This window comes from Manacus candei, unplaced genomic scaffold, assembly GCF_025592945.1.
Source record: "Manacus candei isolate 608988 ecotype Guabito, Panama unplaced genomic scaffold, ASM2559294v1 h1tg000022l, whole genome shotgun sequence".
NCBI lineage: Eukaryota > Metazoa > Chordata > Aves > Passeriformes > Pipridae > Manacus > Manacus candei.
The window spans coordinates 4,542,971-4,559,498 of NW_026138070.1; the positions used below are offsets into that span (position 1 = coordinate 4,542,971).

A 16,528-nucleotide genomic window follows, 5' to 3' on the forward strand; every position below is an offset into this window, starting at 1 on the left:
AGCAGCCCTGACACACAGCTCTTGCTGTGGCTGTATGTTGTACCTTTTACCAGTTTGTCTGTGTGACCTTAAGAAAATGATTTGCTAATTAAACACGACATTTTCAACCTACGAAGTCTACTTAACGAGCATGAACTATTCTGCTTTCAAGTGCTTTTGGCTGCAAGTCACAATAATTAGGGGGATTTTCCATGCTTGTCCTTCTCTTTCTAAGCAAAGCTGATTTTTCTGCCTCTGATGCTTAGCTTGGGTGGCATTTGGCCACCAGCTCTGTGCAGGAATCATTTGTACATCCAGCAATCTTAACCTGGCAGAAAGGAGCAAGGAGCTAACGTAGGGATTTGAACTCTGCTGCTTCTCCCCATCATTCAGCTCACTTCCCTGGGGATTTATCCATACCAAAAAGGAGTCAGTTGTATTTCTGTAATCACCAGGAAGGAATCAACAGCTTTATACTAGACTGAAGGAGAGCAGCACTGCATTCAAAATCTCCCGAGGTAGTGCCTTGGGTCATAGGCCTGTAACATGTTGAATCATGTACCCTTTACAGTCACAAGCAAAGCAGGCAAATTCTTTGGGGTCTGTGTCTTTTGCAAACATCCTGCTCTGGCTGACTTGTGACCTGACTTGTCTCACACGTACCAAACTGGTTGTACAGGGAAAAAATCATCACAGACATTTCCTCTGTCAGTGGAAAATAAATCCTGGCCAATTCCATGCCACTAGGAAGCAAAGAGTAATCCAAGGAGCCACTGGATGCAAGTAGCATCATCACTTCTCAGTCCCATCTGCCTGGGGCAGAGTTGACCCCTAATATTCAGGGCATGTACAGGTTAAAATATTTTACCTGGCTCTAAGGAGCTAAGGCAAAAGCTCAGTCTAAAGACAGGCATCCTCTCCTTCAAATCCTTTGTACCCAGGGCTGACATGGGCTTCTCTGGACCACATGTATTTAGGTAGAGATGGATGTGTTGCAGTTTGGCCTTGACCTTACTGATGGTGAGACAGAGCTGTCATTGCAAACAACCACGTCTGCCCCAGCACTGCCTGGATGTGCACACTGGGAATAACATCCCAGTATGAATAAAAGCTTGGTGCCTGGATGTACACACTGGGAATAACATCCCAGTATGAATAAAAGCTTGGTGCTAGGCTTGGCAGAATAGAAACAAGCGCTCAGAAGATTCAGATAACAACTGGTGCAAATCCCAGCCTGGGCTGGATAAAACTGAGCTGAGCCAGATGTTTTCATCCCAGAACAGACTTTCTTTCCATGAGCAGCCTGTTTCCACTTACAGCAAGACAGGGACAATGCAGTTTCCCCCTCTGAAGGGCAGGAAGGCACAAAGCTAATTTGTATTTTCTTCCTGCCCCAGGATTCATGAAGAACACCACACTGAGTCAGACCGTTTTTCTAGCAATTATCTTTCTTTGACAGTGGTCTGTAACAGATGTTTGAGGAAATAATACAAGGTGGACTACAAAGATGCTGTGATCCATCTGATTTATTCCTTTACTTGTCTATGTATGGTTGTGGGAGGAATCTCTCATGCCTGATAAGGTGTTGCTCTCCTGTATTGGAGGTAAAATCTGAATTCTTGAGGACTGAACTCACAAGGCAAGCATGTCTAGTAGAGACTAACACAAAGAGGATCTCTGCCCTTGACCAGGTGTAATTTCAATGAAACCTGCCAGAACTTAGTGACTTAGGAACATCTTCCTCTTTGTTTGACTCATTTGCAATGGACCAATAATTGTTCATGCAGAGAGACAGTCAAAGGGTCTAAATCCAGGCTAAAACAAGTGGAAAAAATTATGAAAATTACCTGCTCTGTAACCAGTGCAATTCATTGCTGCTCTTCTGGGCCATACATGGATTTTTGAAGGACACCCACATTTCATATGTGGTGTTATCAGCTCTTAATTCATAGCCAGGACTTGTGTTGTGTGTCTGCATCTCTGTCTGGAGCCAGTGCTGTATCTCAGCACCGCGTCTTTAATCAGAATTCCACTTCTTGGTCCATGTCATGACTCATGATTTCAGTCTTATGCAGAACTGTGGGTGGCAGCTGATAGAACAGCCCAAAAGCATCCCATGGAGAGGAAATTGCACTGCAATTGCATTTCCTCTGTTGGAATTTTTGTTCTCTGTTTTGCAGAACACTGAAGAAGCTGGGAATTACTGGTGGTGTGAAGTCCTGTGAATTGAGGAGAAGGGCAGGGAAGATTCTTACTCAAAAGTGTTGAAATCTTTCAGTGTGTGGTTTGGATTATGACCCAAAACCCGTGCAAACGCTAACAGTTCTTTCAGTTTTCTTTGGACTGAACTTCAGGTGAGCTGAAAACATTGCACAGGTGGTATTTCCAAAGCCAGAGGGAACAATTCAATACTGCCCTTGCACTGAATGGCTCTACCAGAACTAGTGCTAAATGCGAGACAGTCTGTCAAAGTTTAGTTCTCCTGCATGGGCCTCACAAGCAGAAAATAAGAGGAAAAAAGGCAATGTAAAGAAAGCAATGTGCAACATGGACATAACAGGGCTGTTGTGATGCTCTGATGCAGACCTGAAGTTGCCTCTCTCTGGGAGCAGTGGTTACAAGTGCTTTTCTAACAAAAAAAAGAAACAGTCATGTGGTTCAATGAATAGGTCTTCCCAGGAATGACTGTGAGTGGGATAACACAGGGAAGATGGGAGGGTGTTATTTCTGTAATCACAGCTTGCACAGCCACCAGACAGACTGACAGGAAGGATTGCAGTCAGAATATAGAGGAGCAGGGGGGAGGCAAGACCAGAATCAACCTGAGGAGGTCAAAGCACCAAAAAGTCAACCCAGGTCAGGGCAGAATTGAGACACACTGCCCAGGCAAAATCTTTGAGCTTCCCCACACCTCAGTTTCCCCAGCTGTGAAATAGAGATGACAGCCCTTCCCTCCTACACAGGGGCATTGTGAGCCTGAGCTCATTAATGTTTGCCAAGCTGCTCCGAAATCCGCTGACGGAAGTTGCCGCGCAGCATGAGCACAGAGTTGTTGTTTTTTTTGGGGTTGGGGTTTTTTTTCTTGGAAACACTAAAGAGATGAGCAATTGAAAGAGTAACCAGCATAGTTCAGTGCCTCTTTAGAAGCGCCTGGTGAAATCCTAGCCAGCAAGGGAAAAGGGCTTGCAAGGGAGATGAGAAGCGTGTTGACGCCAAGTCCAGCGAGAGAGTTCTGGCACAAGGGTGGTAAAAGCATCCACCCCTCTCACACTTGCCTGGTGAAGAGGGAAAAGAGAAAAAAAAAAAAGAAATATTAAAAAAAGGAAAAGAGAGAAGAAAAAAATTAAGGGAAAGGGAAAAAAAAAGCAAGCAAGAAAGAGGGAAGGATCAGCAATCCAACGTGGTTGGAATAACTCTGCTCACTGTAGCCTGTCCAACAACAGCCCTGGCGGATCATAAAACAGCCTCTCACATCCATGTGGTTTTTGCTGCTAGGAGACAAGGTACAAAACACACAACCTCACGCCGGGCTCTATAAAACCTTATATTCCCCGTCAGACCCAGAGTTCATCTGAAGAATTTGCATCACCTAATTAGAAACAAGTTTTTAAATAATAAAAAAGAGTAAACCAGAAAAAATTAAAAGCCCCTTTCCTTTCTTTGCCTCCTTTTTGTGATTTCAGTTACCATAAAATTTGAACAGTACCTTCCTGACTCCTTTCCAGGCAGAATTTCCACGCAGAAGCTTTGCTGGCAGGTCTTAACTACTAAGCACATTTGAAGGCTAAAGTCACTTCCTCTCAGTGGTGCCCAGAGTCAGGTATACCCCATTCTCCTGCCTCCATGGTGAGAATTGTTCACAGGCAGCACCTGAGAAGCACCAAGAGACTTCAGCTGCTGTTGGCACTTGCAGAGTTGTTTTTCTGCAGAGAGAATGAGAAGCCAATCTCTGCTATTACAGACAGTGATGATTTTTCTCTTTTTTTCCCATTTTTGTAATGTCTTTATATTCTTTTTTAGAGGCATATCAGGATGAAATGTACTGTAGCACAGATGTTTAGATTGACGATGTCTCTTTGCAACAAAGACCCTCAAAACTTACCTAAGGAACTCCACTACAAATAATTTCCTTTATGTGTGAATGCTATATTCCAAATTTACTATGCAGCTTTATCTATACATCCTCCCACTAACCCTGCCCAGGGCCTCCCATGAGTGCAGGCATCGTGCGTATGAAACGTCCCATCGATTCTGTGACTGGCTGAGAAAACCAAGGTTTGGCAAGCACGTGCTGAACTTGCAGCCTGGGTTGTGGCTGCCCTCACTTCCTCGTGCCAGTCCTGATGATGGGCCAGTCCCTGGGGCAGGGAGGCCATGGGCAGCTGCTCCAGGCAGTGTGAGCGCAGGGAGGAGTTGCTTGGGAGGAGGCAGATGATTCACGTGGCCTCCATCCAGGCATTACAACCAGCACAGACCATGGGCATGTCTTGCCGGCCCTCACACAGAATCATTTACGTTGGAAAAGACCTCTAAGATCATCGAGTCAAACCAGTAACCCAGCACTGCCAAGTCCACCTCTAAACCATGTCCCCAAGTGCCACATTCACACGTCTTTTAAATCCCTCTAGGGATGGTGACGGCATTGCTTCCCTGGGCAGCCTGTTCCAGGGCTTGACAGCCTTTTTGGTGAAGATATTTTTCCTAATATACAACCTAAATCTCCCCTGGTGCAACTTGAGGCTGTTTCCCCTTGTCCTATCACTTGTTCCCTGGGAGCAGAGCCCGACCCCTCCTCGGCTCCCCTTCCTTTCAGGGAGTTGCAGAGAATGAGAAGGTCCCCCCTGAGCCTCCTTTTCTCCAGGCTGAGCCCTCCCAGCTCCCTCAGCCGCTCCCGATGTTCCAACCCCTTCCCCAGCTCCATTGCACCTTACCTCCATGGCACCTCCATCACCAGGTGAAGCCAGAGGGTTTCTCTCAGATCTACCAGGCTGCATTTACCGCTTCTTTCTGAGGGAGCCATCGGGAACCTGCTCCCACAGCTGTTTCACCTCATGGCTGAAAGCACACACCTAGTTTTTCTTTTCTTTCTCCTTTGCTGTGGATGGTGGGGGGAGTGCAGGGACTTGCTATGAACCCTGTCCATAGAGGGTTCCCCAGCTACAGACAAGGCTCTGTCTCCCTCAGCCCTCAGAGCCATGGCCGCTCTAGCAAGGACAGTCCTGGCTCCCTCAGCTCTATCCCTCTTAACCCTGACTCTCTAAGCCTAGTCCCCCTCAGCTCTGGCTCCCTCAGCCCTCAGAGCCATGGCTGTTTGAGCAGGGACAGTCCTGGCTCCCTCAGCCCTGGCTCCCTCAGCCCCAACTCCCTCAGCCCTGTCCCTCTTGGCCTGGCCCCCTCAGGGCTGTGTGAGCAGGGACCGCTCGTGGCTGCAGCAGCGGGAAGCTGTGGCAGGGAGAGGATGCTGCCCATCTGGGCAGCTCATGGTGCAGAGGAATATGAATATCTCACTCCTTTGGAGAGGCCAGCAGAGATGAGCAGAGCCCGCCAAGACGGCCATGAGGGCAGGAAGGAGCTGCCGGTCTGCTCAGATCATGGAAAATGTGGGGAGGCGAGTGCCACGTTAACAATGACAGGATAGCTCTGGGATTGGTCTGGGGCTGGTCTGGGACTGCCCCCCATGCCAGGACCCAGGATCAGGCTGTGCCAACTGTCTAAAGAAGTGATGCTGACAATGCTGGGCAGCACCCTGACACTGACGTGGCCACCACCATGGCTGCCGAGGTCCTGGGTTCATCCTGGGAGAGGAGCAGCAGAGTGTGACCCTGGGCACAGCCCCTTTGGCCCATCCACAGGGTGGAACAATGTCCTGCTGATGTGGCAGTGGCCTCTGTGCCAGTGGGACTGAGGAAACAGGATGCCACTACAGCCTGAATGCAATAAGGTCCAGCAGCAGCACAGCAAGGCTGTACAATACCCACGCAGTGTGACGGTGACAGGCCGGCTTTGTCTGTGGGACTTAGGATGGTACATCAACACCTTGTGGCTGTGGATGCCACCAGGATGAACACAATGTCAGGACCCTTCTCAGAAGTTTTGAGGCCAGCATGAAGAGCAGAGCCCGAGGCCCGTCCTTGGCTTGCTTCCCTATCTACCCACACTTTATTGCTTTGGCTCACAGAGGGGCTCTGAGTAGGGGACAGGCTGTAACTGTGGGTTCAGATCATATTTTGATTACAGAGGCTGTGAGCAATGTTCATTCCTAGTGGGTGTATCATGGCCATGGCTTCCGGAGCAAGCAGCCGGTAGAACAGCCACAGATCCCTGACAGGGAGGGCCGTATCCGCTGCAGCCACACACTCAGGAGGATGCAGCTGTATCCTCCCTGCCAGGTTTGCACTTGCATTTTCCTTCGTCAGAACTCAAGCAAGTGCTGCTCCTCCTCTCCTTGCAGTCCAAATGATAACTGACCTCCTAAAGTGCCTCTCCCACACTAAGTGCTCAGGTGGTGGGCAAAAGGGAATTAAACATGTCCACCCTGACACAGCCATCGTATCTGCCAAAAGCCTTGGGCTGTCTGCAGTTTAGGAGAAGGATTACTATAACTTGACCTCTGCAACTGGAGTCCACTCTCACAGTCTTTCAACACCCGCAGAGACACCATCAAGGACATAGCCCGGAGGCATTTATGTCAAGGAGACCTGATGGACACTACATGTGTCACTGCACTGAGAGGAAAACATTATCTGAGGGTGAGAGAGCAGAAAGAAAACAAAAACCCCAAGGATCCTATGCTCAGAGGATGAGAGGGGAAAGAGGTCAGTTCCTGACAAGCAGCTCAAAACAAACCCATTGTTCTGAGTGAGACTCTGTCATCCCTCTTTCACCAGGTGTTACCTGGAAAATCCATCTGCCCATTCTCCTTCCCTTCACCATTCCTCTGCCCTAGCAAAATGGGGAAATTTGTGAGACAACTCTAATGGCACCGGCTTCCTGGCTGGTCTCGCCTCACCTTCCTAGAGGAAAAGCAGCAGATCCGAGCTGATGTCTGGAGGAGGAAGCCTGCCCTGGATTGAACTGGAGGACTCTGTGGGAGAACTGTGCACCAGGCAGCCCCGAGACAGACACTGTTTTTGGCAGAAGCACCACGTCTCATGGCAGGGCACTTGTATTTCATAACTTGTGTGTGTTTTCCTGGCCTATATATATCTGCTCTGTGGGTTCACCAGCCAGACACTGCCCTGTAGTAATACATAGCAGGTTTAGAAACCATACCAGCCCATAGAAATGCTGCTGTTTTCCTGACCTTCATATTTTTTCTGCTACCTGCTGTCACCTTCTGGAAAGGCTAAAAGGGACAATTTCCTAGAAGAATGAAAAAAACCACCCAGACCTTCTGGGCCTTCCTATGTCAGAAAAGAAGTCCAAATCTTTTCCTTGTCTCAACTCCAATGAAAAAAGTCCCTTCTGGATTTTCTCACACATATTCCAGGGCTTATCTTTAACATATTTCGGTTCAGGATTTTGCATCCTAACTGCAGCCTAGCAATGGGATGCTAAAACAGAGTTCTCTGTTGTGTCCCTCACTGGCCTTGCATCACAGCACCACTTCCCAGAGCAGGCTCCATAGGTGCACATGGAGTACATAAACCTTTTGCACAGAACAGTTATTTTAAAAATTCCTTGAGACTGTAGCACCAAAGAAAGGACTCTGCAGAGGCCAGTGGTGCATAGAAAATGAAAACATTATGCTCCCCAAAATGCTGTCTTGGGGAAGCAACATTGAGGAGAAGGGAACCTCTTGCCACAGCTGATTTATGGTTGCTTTGGCTCATATCCAGCCTGGAATACCCCAAGCCTTTGGAGAACCTATGGAAATGAAATGCTGAGGAAGTTGTACATCCTCTGGAAGAGCCAATTAAAAACAAAGTGCAGGTTTTATAAACATGGTGTGTGTACACTATTAAAAGACACCCTTTCTGCTGGGTTTTGGCATTGTGTCTAATGCTGTTGGCCAGAAAGGCTGGTTGGGAGCAGGAATTTGGGGATTTCTTAAGAATGACAGTACTGGAAAAATGTTGAAATGTTGACATTTCCCACCAAATGAAAGTCTTGAATTTCTTTTTTCGGTCAAGATCCACTGAACTGTATAATTTCTCTTCTTTTAAAATAATATCCATGTTCAATATGATCGTGAGAGTGAATCTTCCAGTGTTTGAAAGGGATCATGAAAATGTTAACCTTTATTTCTCCATAGTGCATATCTGCCCCTTTATTTGTCAGGAGAAAAGCAACCCACTGAGAACTTTTAAAGCTCTGTGATTTTCCTGCTTTTTCCCCTGCAATAGTGTCCCTTCAGGGACACCAGCTTTGAACTGGGGGTAACAACAGGCAAAGTCAAGTCAAGTGTTCTTTACAGAGGTCAGTTCTGTGAATGTTTAAATTGGAGCAGGTGCTAAAACCTGAATTTAGAAAGTTCCTGAGTTGAGGCTAAAGGAAGGCAAGCACGAAATCAAGCTTTGCCACTGGCATCAACAGGATTTAGCACAAATCCGTTCCTAATTACAACTGTATTAAAATTGTAAGGCAAGCCCTTGTTGTTCTGATCTCCAAGCCCTGTTGTATGCCATTCATCCCCTGTCGGTGTGGGTGTGCTGGCCCTTCCCTGCAGCCTTGCTCATCTGCTTTTTATAAAAGTACTCCTTGGAATGGGAAGGGAATGTGTTCCACGCACAAGTATCTTGTCTGCCTCAGAGCACAGCAGTTTCCGAGCGGATGCCCCTCTGGATCCCAGCCCTGTCTTCCAGAGTCAAGCAATAAATTCCATTCCTTCTACACAGTTTAGCAAAGGCCATATGAGTCATCGCTGGGTGTAAGGACAATGATAAATGTTCCTTTAAAATGGTTTCTGCTCGACTATTCCTTCTTTAAGAGGCCTTTTGGGGAGATCTAATCAGGTCCCTGCCTGGGGCCCTGACAGGCAGCAAGTGCAGGACAGGTCATCAGGCCATTCTGCTGGTGCATCACCAGTTTTAAAGACCTCTCCTTTCACTCCTCTTTCCCTTGCCTATGGATTTTGGCAATAAAAAGGTAGGTCAAGCACCTAAAAGTGGGCCAGGAAGATGTATATCCCCATCCATCTGTGACATGGCATCCTAGGAGCATGTGAAAGAATGGGATTAACAGCAGTGCTGCAGGAATAAATGAACTGTTTCTTCAGCCCACGGTGCACTTTGGCATCAGCTCTGCCATTAGGAAAAGATCAGTACGTGCTTTAGTTGAGTATTAATGCTTTCTGTGATAAAATCAGAAAATTAAATTTAACAGGACAAGTCTTGATGTCAGAGAGAGCATCTCTACAAAGGGAGAACAGCCCAGGGCAGTGCTGCACGACGGTTCTGCACAGCTGTGAGAAAGAACAGAAGCTACAAAAAGTTCTTCTCCCTGCAGGAAAATCCAGCTGAAGATCCATATAGTGAAAGCCATGGGAGGCATAAAAACATTTGCAGTGTTGCTCTTGTGCAACCTAGGAGATGCACTATGTAATTGTGAGCTCCATCCCCTAGCTCCTTATCTAGAAATATTTACATTTCTGAGACACCAAGCGTCCCCTGGCACGGCCCCAGCCAGCTCAATCCCCTGCAAGAGATGGCAAAGGAGGTGAGAACTGTGCAGTGCCTGCCTTCACACAGCCAGCCTCTCCTGCCAGTCTCCCTCTGCAAGTTGGACAAGAGAAGGAAGGAAAAAAAACAAACACCCAAACCAAAGCCCCAAGACTATTTTTATTTACGATCATGTTCATGGGCCACTCTTTGTCTAGACAGCTGGTATTAGCATCTGAAGCTGCCCTGGAATCTGAAATACCATTTATTTACAGGGGAAATAAAAGCCCTGGATTAAACAGTTCATAAAAATAATCTGGGAATTGACATGGGGCCCAAGGAGACCAAAGGTAACAAGACCTAGAGCAGCACCTTTGTTTGTCTTGGCTGTAAGGATGTTTTTTCAGAAAACAAAACTAAACAACTTCCCCCTCCCAGCAGCCCCCCAAAACAATTTGGCTTCAGGAGAGTGTTTCCTTTTGCTTCCTCTCCTCCCACCTTTGTCTGGTTGCTTTAAACATATCCCCATCCACCACCCACAGCAAAGAAGTTTCCAAAGAAACTGGTCACCTGACTAAAAAGTGGGACTGGAGAGGGGCAGCTCTTCTTCCAAGGATGTCCTTGGAACTGGAGCTGCTATATTTTCATGCAGAGAGACTCTGAATGTCACAGATGCAGCAAAATGTCATGTTGACACTGACATCTGACAATCTACAGCTCCCAAACATGAATGCAGAGCATGGGCCATATTCAGTGAAATTACCAATGGCAGTTGGCAGTCTCATTTTAACACACAATCCAAGGAAATCTGCCATTTTAATCCAGTGCAGCCAGCAAAGAGGGAAATAAAAGGTGAATGCTGTATTAGGACCAGGGCTTAAAGCAACACATAGGAAAAATGTCACTCTATTCAGCTGCTGGGTTCTTTAAAAATCAGCCTTTCCAGCTATATAGGACAGCCTGGAAAGAAAGATGCCTGTTGGTAGCACACCTAGAGCATGTGCCTAATTTCTGTGATACAGAGTTCACACACAGCATGGTGCAACCTGCCCCTGTTCCAACCTATTAAACATGTTAGGTATGAAATACTCCTCCTTGTGTCCTCAGTTTAGAGGCAGATGCTGTCTGCTGTAGTTCAAAGAACAACTAGCACAAAAGACTGTATATTACAAATCAGTGATCAGCTTCCTTTATTTCCTGGATGTTCTCTGCAATCTTTGAAGCATCTGCCGTGTTACCAAGAAGGCCACTTTCTGTGGAGAACAGCTGAGTTTTGGCTACTGGTGCAAGCCTCAATTTACTGGACTGTGGTCCTGACCCAAGATGGCCAAACTTGTCATAGTATGAAGCCTCTGCTGATGAGATCAGAGTCTGAAAAGACAAATTCCAAAGCGCAAAGAGAAAAGGATGTTTTCCTTTCCGCTGGACAAAACACAACTTTTCTGGCAGGCACAGGCAGGACAGTCTGTCCACTTTGGCAATACCCTGCACGCCTGGACGTACACAAGTGTGTTTTTACATGCAACCCCGTTTGATTACACAATCTCTTTCCAAGAGAATTTGGCAAGAAAGGCATCTGAGAGAATTTCGGAACTGAGCGCAGTCTGCAGCAAGCTGCTCCTCTCACACTATTTCCAGCACCATTTGGAGCCGCTGACCACTGGGAAAACACCCAAAGAAAATCACCCTAAGTGTTGCTCAGGGACCCAGCCTGTCATTTTGGAGAGGCAGCCAGATTGCAGGTTCAGCCTCAGTTGCCAACTTGTACCTGCAGAGCTTTATCAAACAGCCAAAGAGCTCAGACCACGGTCAGAACGCTCAACCAGCCCCCAGGCTGAATCTCTTCCCCCTCTTTGTCTTCCCAGTTATGATTCTGAACCTTTGCCAAATGCAGCTGGTAAAAGATTCACGTGTCGAAGGCTTTTCCTGACCAACAGTCTTTTTGCACCCTGGCTTCTTCCAAAGCTGGGTCTGCTCTTTCAGTGTTCATACCTTCCTGAAATCACTATTTAACACCCAGCTGGGGAGAGGGTATTTCATGCTGGTGCTCAATTCTTCTGAACTCCAGGTTAAACTTACTGGGAAATGCATCATAGCTTGTCTCGGGATTCTTATGCTTGTTTAGGTTGCAAACATTCCACCTGTTTGACCATAATATTATTTTATTTGCATTTGCTGTTTGTAGAGAAAGACACACGCCTTGTGCTTACTGAAAAGTTCTTGTGAGTAGTGCCAGTGCCAGGCAACCTGAAAGAGGAAAACAGGTTTATTCTGTTGAAGGCCATGGTTCATCTTGATTATGAAGTTCAAAACGTAGTTAGCAAACACAAACACAAGAAAACACAGCTCTAAAGCACGTGTGCCACAAGTCTCTGCTGTAAATGTGAGGTATCCTCCAGGATCCACGTGCCTGTGGATCTGCACGTCCACCTCAAGGGTGTCTGCACTCCAGGATGTAGCTTCTCAGGGTGGGTTCCTGTCCAGAAATGTCTCTCACCCCTTTAAACTTCAGGTTTATTTGCATTTTTCTGACTATTTTTTAAAATGCAAATAAAAATGTCAGGCTGCATATGAAGAATCACCTTCTTTCCTTCCTAATAAAAAGGATCTTATCACGCAGCACCGTACTTTGGAATAGGTAGCTGGCATCTGTGAGAACATTTGTATTTATTGAAAACATTTGTATTTATCCAAGTAGGAAGCATCATAAGGACTCTGAGTGCTCCTTCTTCTAGGCTTTCCTTTACAAATCAATTGTAAACCTAAATTTCTGGCATTCTGTAAATGTAATTTTCATTGCTGTAGCTTCCTATTGTGCAGCAGAGTTTCAGTCAGTTTTCATTTAAAAGCATTTCACTGAGACCACATGGGAAACATCCACCCAGCTCACTGTTTTAAGGGTTTACTGTGTCAATGGTGTTATCAAACACCACAGCTAATAACTTCTGAAATCCCTAAATCCGTGCATTGTCTATACCAGGTCAGAATGAAAAATGTCCAAGTGTCAGTGATCAAATTTCCTCACTTGTCTGCTTGATTCACTGTCTTCCCCTGGGTTTCCATATAGCTCATTAAACAAAACAAACCTTTAGAGAAAGAAAACGTTTGACATGATTAACTAGCTTTGCTGGTAATGTGTGCAACCCACCCAGGTGTCTAGACAGTTTGAAAAATACAGATCATATTTAGGAGTAACAGCTGTTACTTCTCAAGTCTCTCTGCTGGACCTCAGATTAAGTGGGAACAGACCTTATCAATATTAGGTGGTCCTCTTCCAAAGAAAACATCCAGCCTGTTGCAGGAAATTAGGTTGCTGGTTCAGTGGATGGCATTTTACCTGCAGCCTACGAGAACGTTCTGCACTCCCAAAGGTCCTGTTTTGGGAAAAGTGAGAGAACAAAGAGTTCAGACCCATTTCCATTCTGGAGAACCCTCAGTATGTTTTAATAAAAGGAAAAAAAATATCAACACCTGTGTCCTATGAGACTCCAGCTTAGGCAGGTGTTTCTTGCCTGCCCATGTACCCTTTATAATAATCAGCTGGAGAGCCTGTTTGCTTATGCAGATTTTAGACAGTAAAATTTTGTTAGGCGCTCCTAAATAATAGTTAATGGCTTAACAAGAGGTTGTGAGAGGGAACAATGACAAGACTCTGTTAAGAAGAGTCATTTATGGGGTTCCTCAGGACAAACAAGGTGCTATGGAGAAGGGTATCCAGAAGTAGCACCTATTTCTTGGCCTTTGTCCCACCCAACACCATTGCAGACCCTGGGCCATAAGCTGTTGACTGCAGAACAGTTAGAGGCAAATGCAATGTGTGCCCAAAAAGACAGAAGTCTGAGCAAAGTGAAAAATTGCAGGTTAAACCCCCTTTAACGAGGACTCTGCCCTAAGATGTATAGATGTGGTTTTGCAGGACTACCAGTGGTGCAGAAGCACAGAAAGCCAAGGACGTGTGCTTCTAAACATGATGGCACAGGGGACTGCTCCCAGCTGAGAAATTTTACACAGAAAATTTGTATTTTGAACAAATAACATGTATTTTGCACAAGCAACGTGAAGCGGTTGGGCAAACACACAGGAATTCTCAAGGTATCTCTGTTGAGCAGGTACGTCTTCTGACTGAGTTAAATTTGTCACAGTTCTGGAAAAACACAAAGGTCTTTGCTCCACTTCGCTGTATTTCAGAATTTATCACCCATCTTATAGGGGGGGAAAAGATTTATAACTCAGCTCTAAGTTACAGCCAGTCACCGAGGCTGCCCAGGCCCTGAACTGTGGGTGTTCAGGGTAAGGCTGTTCAGCAAGGCCTAAATTCAGGCCCCGAGTGCTTTTATAAGAGACTGTAAATCACCTTAACTTTTACACACTGTGGCAACATGTGAGCAGAGGAATGTGGCTGGTCTGTGCTAGCCCCAGCAAAGGTCCCAGACGAGGCCAGCAGATTGCACAGCAGACACCGAGCCCTGCAGTAAAACACTCAGACTTGTATCTGCCCTGTGAGAACGTGACCAGGGCAAAGGGGTGGGAAACCAGCACGGAGGTGCCACAGGAGCAAGATTCCCAAGGGCAGCTCGAGCACCCGATGGGAAGAGCATTGCTCAGCAGTAAGCAAACTGTAACACACAGGGCAGACAAAACATCTGGCAGCTGCTTCAAATAGTTTTCTGCCTGAAGGGCAGACAAGCCTGCAATAGTTTCGAATCAAAACATGTGCAAAGGCAGGATCAGTGCTCCAGTGTGTTTTGTGCAAGCACTGAATGAGTTTTGTTCCCCCTCAGCAGTGTTTTGTAAGCCAAGAAAGGCTGTGCTTTGGGTTAGGTTTTTAATTTTAATAAACTTATACTAAATAAATCACCGTGTATTTCCTTCTCCAGTCAAACACAACTTAGTCTTTGGCATAAGATCAACAGCATTAGCTCTGCATAGGAAGCACGTGGAGAGAAGAGGGGCAGCGTGCTAGGAAATGTTTTTCATAATTGTCTTACCTTATGCAGGAGAAAAGGTGTGACTGCCAAGATAAGTTCTTAAAAGCGTGACGCACATCCTTTTGAGTTCACACATCTCAGGCACAGGGAAAACTGCCTTGGTTCTGGCAAAGGACTTGACAGGTACAGACTGGCAGCTGGGCTCCAGCAGGGAACTTGGCTGAGCTCAGATATAATTTCTCGGTTCTGCAGATAAAGGAGAGAATTGGCAACCGTCTTCCCCCCCCGAAGTTTTTCTGTCCTGACATTGTCATAGCTTTGGTGAAGATCCACAATAGGAATATTGGCTGGTACAAACGTGTGCAGGAGTGTAACCTGCACCCAGTACAGGCTTCCCTTTGTGAAAGGAACGACACAACACTGCTGAAGCACAGGACCTGCCTCCTTATCGACTCCTCCACCGAGCACTTCCCCTCTTGCACACTTTTCCACACTCAAATTACTGTCACCAACGCCTCGACTTTCAGGAAGAAACAAAAGCTACTCCCCTGCTTGTCTAGAACACCAGGGTTCTCTGCAGAATGGTCACAGCACTGCTGTAGCACAGGCAAGGCCAGAAGCCTCCTATAAAATGTAGGAATGGTTCCATGTGCGTAAACGTGATGACTCAGCAGCAGCAGGAGGACGAGATGCTGGCCAGTGGAACAGGGCTGGTTGTCAAGGCAGTCCTGATACAAGCAGGGCTTGCAGTTTTTACTGCTACTCCAAAAGGCAGAGATCTTCCTGCCCCAGTGCCAGTGCTTGGATACAGGCACTAATAGCAGGGGAGCAGAGAGCCACTGATTTATTAGGACTTGCTAATCTGTGATATCATTTGTTGATTCCATCAGGTCCAATCCCCATCCCATGACTTCCTCCACTGTTGCCATGGCACTGTACATAAACACTGCAGACTCCCAGCCCTGAGCAGGTCATTTGTTTCAAATATTCCATGCAGCTGGAACACAAGCCTGTTTGGGTGTCTGGAGCTGAGCATGAACTAATTTCTCAGTTTTCTGCACCCGCCCCACCTTCTGCACCCTCCCAGCCTGTTGCTGTCCCAGAACCCCTCCAGCCACATTCCCAGTGACACACAGGCAGCCTTCCACTGGAAGGCAAAGGGGAAGCCAGCCTTGGTCAGAAACAGGCAAAAAATAAGTGTTTCATTGAAGTCCTCCACTACCTGCAGCAATCAGAAGTGGTGATTATTGAATACAATGGATATTTAGGCTTTGGATCTACAAACAGTTGTCTTAATCACATGGTTGTCCCACATGCAAAACATCCAAAATTAAAAAAAAATCTTGTCCTGGCTAGAGACAAGAGGAAAGAAACTACCTGCCTTTTTTTAAGTTCTCCCCCTACAGCACCATTATTCAGCAGTTCATAAGCTTCAGTTGAACCTCACAAGTTGCAGTGTGTGTGTTAACTGATTAAATGGTTTGGTTTCCACACAGAAGTTGGTAGCTGCAGGGAAGACAAAAAAGTGTGTGAACAGGAGAGACTTTTCATCATCATTGAGAAAACTACCATGTCATCACACTTTCAGTCACTTTGGGGCAGCTTAACCTCCCTGCTGACACAATTTGAGAGCATCTCTGCATTGCACAGGCTGGAGGTGGAAGAGACTGAAGGCACAACCAGGAAGCAAACAGGTTGTATTCCACAAACAAAATAATCCATCTCTCCTCACGGCCCAGGAGTGAAGTCTCTTATGCAAACAGATCCCAAAAATACATGAAAACAGAGCAACTTATAGCAGTGGGTAGGGAGTGACTGAAAACCAATACCAAGTAACATGAGCTAAATCAAGTTCATGACCTGAGGAAGTTTCCCAGAACACACTGAAATCAATCAGCCATTTTTCAAGCACACAGGAATGACTCCCAACACTCAGCTTAACCTTCCACAGCACCTTCTGTAATTAACTGTGCTGTTCTTCTGGTCAGGGATCCCTCTAGCCCTCACCATTTTATTTTGTTG

At 46.4% G+C, this 16,528-nt stretch overlaps 1 long non-coding RNA gene across 1 annotated transcript; it reads right to left on the bottom strand.

Moving 5' to 3' along the window:
• Nucleotides 1–9,722: 9,722 nt before the first annotated feature.
• On the bottom strand, nucleotides 9,723–15,362 carry LOC127470621 (uncharacterized). Its single transcript, XR_007904347.1, has 3 exons — nucleotides 14,567–15,362; nucleotides 12,828–12,952; nucleotides 9,723–11,825 (listed from the first exon to the last, which is right to left on the bottom strand). It is a non-coding gene; the product is annotated as an uncharacterized LOC127470621 (long non-coding RNA).
• Nucleotides 15,363–16,528: the final 1,166 nt, after the last annotated feature.